A 4,779-nucleotide genomic window follows, 5' to 3' on the forward strand; every position below is an offset into this window, starting at 1 on the left:
ACAGGAGCAGTGCTCACAGAGCAGTTCGATGTTGCCGCATAGACTGGACACAGTCTCTAAAAAGCCTTTTCGCTCTCTAAGAGTCCATGTTACTGTGGCATATTGCCCATTGGCCGTATGATTGTTTGAAATAATGAAAATACACAGTTGCCTAAAGACATTAATTACAAAAAATGTATAACTGTATTATTTATTATTACAGCTAAATGAATTTGGCCTATATTTCCAACACTGTACTAAATGAGTGCATGGACAGCCCAAACGATGAAAAAGACTAAATATGTTTGGATTTAACATCATACGCCATTTTGATGGATCTGCTAGGAATATACAGACTGTGTTCATTTAGTACTGCAGACGTGAAACTGTTCACACTTATCAGAGCACAGATCAATGGTCTTTTTTTCTATTGTGAGCTTTAGGTTGCAGTTATTTTTGTTGTTTGTTAGTTTTCAGTTCATCCTACCTACAGTATTTATTTCTGGATCAATATGTACATCGTTTGAATAGAGACAATCACTGAGATTTTAATTTGGTGTAACAAATATGTTGACTTCAGTTTGTTAAGCTCTCACTGTTATAATGGAACAAACCGAAACAATCCTAAAAGTGAAAGAAAAGACATTTGCCTCATCCTCCTCTTGCTTCTCCCTCTTCCTCGACCCCAATCAGTGGGAAGGGACATGGAGAAACCAAGAGCATCGGTTGCTCTAGAGACCAAGGGCTAAGTCATTTCCAACCTGGTACAATGATTGTGATCAAAGATGTTGGTAAGAACGAGAAACATTACTGAGAAACAGTCGGTGGATGTACTTTTATCACAGTACACCACTAAGAGTGACCTAGAAAGGGAAAGTTATTTTGAAAGCTGTTATTCCACACTTTTACATTTTTATCTTCTAAAAAAATGCATTTCAGTACCAGAGGCTGACATTCTGACCGAAAGGTTGTATGTGGTCTTTTTCATCTGACTGATATGGAGGGGGAAGACATAGGAGGATGTGTGGGCAGCAGCTGTTTTGCCACTCAGCAAAGCAAGCCAATAATCTGATCAAAAACAACAGCTCTTGTTGTTGACTAATATCAACACTGTGGGATTTGTAAAACTACCAGGACACTAAAGTCAAGGAACGTGTGTCGTCTAAAATGACTAAAGGAAAAAGAACATTGGCCTTGCAAAACCTCCAGACATGAACTGCAACTGTTATGACTTAACGGAAAAATACAACTAGTCTACAAAAAAACTGCACTGTTGACTTTTAGGGAACCAACAAATCGCTGCATCCGAATGAAAGCCGAGGACAGCCTGGCTGCAACAGAAAGGGTAGTGCCTTGCTTAAGAGATTGACTTAGGTGATAGAAGTGGCCTTTGAACTAAATAAAAAAAACTATTTATCTTTCCACCCAATAAAGAAAAAAAAATATAGTGGACTCATTGATCATTTTTAAATGTGGGGTCTTGCATTGCCAACTACTGAGAAAAAAATATAATTTTGGTCAGTAAACAGGTTGTTTGTGAATGGTTTGTGAATTATATAACCTGATATTTCCTTTTTATTTTCCTTGTGATACTTTTGTATGCCCTGGTCCCTGTATCATACAACAGGGTCCTCTCATGCGAGAACCACACTCATGATGAAACTGTCCCACGTGCCTCTTGGGCCATGGGGTAGATTCGCTGTCTATGGAATGTCTTTGTGTTTTCCCTTCACTCCAACTACATGCTAATAATAATGTATGTGCACATGTATCTGTATGCATGAGTGCCACTAGAGGATAGGATGTTTGCTTGCCCTATGATGTTTGTAAATCATCCAGGAACCATACTCACTTACCGTTAGTTGAAAACAGCTGTGGTCTCACCAAAAACTGACTGGTATTTAGCTTACGGTAGACATTAGGGTTTTTTCTTTTCTTTTTTACATTCAACAAAGAGGCTGTGAGCATGTGTGCATACATGTAGTTATACAGATGAATTTCATAATTTGTATTCAAGGTATACATTCAGTTTTTTGATGAACACCCTATGGGGAAAAAGCAAAACAGTCCTATAAGAGTTTGTTTTTGTGTGTGCCATCATGATAGATTATTTCAAAGATATAAGTAAGCTTTGGTTAATTGTTATTTTTGGTCTGTTTGTTTTTGTTTGTGTTTGTTTTAATATAAATCATATACTCATATTGGGGATATGAAATTACTCAATTATTTAGCCCCCTTCCAAGCAATAGTGTACTGAGTAGGTCTATTTTGATTTACCCATTATACATGTGGAAATGTTAAAGGCCGCTATTGTGTATGTGTTGTATGAAAAGTGCAAAAAAACATGTATGTCCTATTACCGAAATTCATTGAGACTAACCAACTAAAACTACTTGACATGAAAACTAATGTAAGGAATGCCCTTATGGGATCAAGTAGAACTCAAAATTAACCTGAAGCTGTCGACTCCAAATGGAGCAAGGAAAACAAGGGTTTATGGTGGATTTAACATAGTCTTGTGCCTTGAAGTTTAAGTAATAGAACTTATCTTTATACTGTAGTTGTATTTTTATTCAGAGTCCTGTGTTTGCCTCTCGTTGGTCTTCAATGCTTTGGGTGTTTTAGGGATTTGTAGAGATCGACCATATGTTTGCCTACTATTGTGTTTCATAATGACATAACTAAGGCGAAAAAGGTATTGGGGCAATAATGACAGTGTCACAAAACAAACAAAAATAAGGCATCCACATTTGGTAATCCGTGTAAGGTTGTACATTTAAGCCACTGGACAATATTTGGGTGTAGTAGTGAGATGTCTCCAATTTAGTAGAACATCTGGGAAATTGGCCCGCAGCTTGGCTTACATGGTATCTTCCAAACTCTGACTTCACAATTTTGCGAGAATGACAGAAGTGAGTCTCCAGCCATGACCATTCTGACAATGAGTTTAATATCTGCACTTTATTAAGAAAAAAAAGTATGTTGCGTGGCAGGACATCCATTTCCCTTTTGTATGTATTTTTTACCTTTGTCCAAAGTTGTTGTTTTATTTTCGTATTTTTAATTTAGAGTTAAAAGGGATGAAAAAAGTTATATATCAACAAATTTATTTTAACAGAACAATCCTATTGTCTAGGTGTCAGTGGTTACTCACCGTTTGCCAAGCTAAGTCCTTGCCTTCCTGAAAGTGAAAAGTATAGTTTGTGTCTACTTTTATAGTACTGTGTTATTGTATTATTTGTTTGCCGTATGTAACTGATACAAAATAGTAAACAACATTTACCTGCCTCTTGTCTAATATGTATATTTCTTTCCGATCCGGTAATAAGATTATAGTTTACTGTAACTGTTTACCTGTACCTCATTAACTGTAAATGTCATGTGGTAAAAAAAACAAAAAAAAAACATAATCAGAGCCAGACTGTTATGACAATGAATTTTAGACACAATAGCTGATAAAGCTTCAAATAAGCAGAAGTATGCTTGTGATGGAGTGGCTCACTAGGGCTGTGTGTGTGTATTGATTGCCACGCTAACAAGACTGGCTCTTTGGTGTAGCAGTCACAGCCCCAGTTTGGTACCCCAATAGACCTGAGTTCGAGTTCTGGGGGGTAACTCTCCCCATTGTGACAATTCTATTTAGCACCCATTCTGTCTTGCTTGTCCAATTTTTCAATGTGGAATATGAAGACACACAATTGTCCTCTCAATAAGGGGGTCAGTCCTGGTTGTCTTGCCTGGGCGCGTCTGATGATGAACATGAAACGGCTAATTATTAGCTTATCGTACATTAATGATAGGTTGAATCAGAATATGTAATGTACTGTATGTGAGAAATGTGAAAGAAAGAAATTGGCCACATAGCTTAGGAAATTATGCCACAGCAGTCCCAATGCACAGTTAAAAGAAGCCCTTCAAAACTAATTGAGACAACAACAAAAAGAGATAGCAACCAGGTACCTTGTCCAATGCTGTGTGTGTGTGTGCGTGTGCGTGTGCGTGTGCGTGTGCGTGTGTGTGTGTGTGTGTGTGTGTGTGTGTGTGTGTGTGTGTGTGTGTGCGTGTGCGTGTGCGTGTGTGTTGCCTCCTACAAACAACCAAAAACACTGGGCCGACCAACAAACAGACAAGGTCCTATGCCTGGCTGGCCCAACTCACACGGGGTCAGGGAACAAGACTTGCACTGAGATGGTGAAATGGCCATCAATAATAACACTGACTCCTCAGCCAGCTGCCGAGACTACAGCCCTTATGATATGTCAACTAGCAAAACATGTGACCCTCATGGCATGGATGTTGTTCTGACTTGGGTGGGGCAAGGCGGAACTGCAACCATCTGGCGAGAGTGAGGTTAGACAGAGTTGCTCCTCTCTTCTCATACCTTCCTCTATGCCCAGTGAAGATACAGTATCTATACTGTTTCAGTGTTTAACGATTAACAGGTCTTAACAGATGGTTAGTTCAGCAGTGAACACATTTGTGAGCTGACAAGTGCAGTCCACGTATGTGGTTACAGAGACCCCGGAGGTGGGGGCTGCCATGTTGTGAAATTGAAAAAAAAAATACTCAGAGAAAAGGACTGCTTCTTAAAATTGTCAATTTGGAGAAAAGGTTCAGAAGTCACTATTGGAATGGTTCCATGAGCATTGTTACTAATGATGCCAGCAGTATCATGTTACTAATCACTATCAATCGGCTTTCATGGGAATGGGCCTGGCCCTTACTGTTATTTTATTTTTATTTTTTTTAAATAGTGTTGATTTTTGAAACTTGACTGCTGTCATAGTGACTGACCAATTA

Source organism: Engraulis encrasicolus, chromosome 10 (assembly GCF_034702125.1).
Source record: "Engraulis encrasicolus isolate BLACKSEA-1 chromosome 10, IST_EnEncr_1.0, whole genome shotgun sequence".
Taxonomy (NCBI): Eukaryota; Metazoa; Chordata; class Actinopteri; order Clupeiformes; family Engraulidae; genus Engraulis; species Engraulis encrasicolus.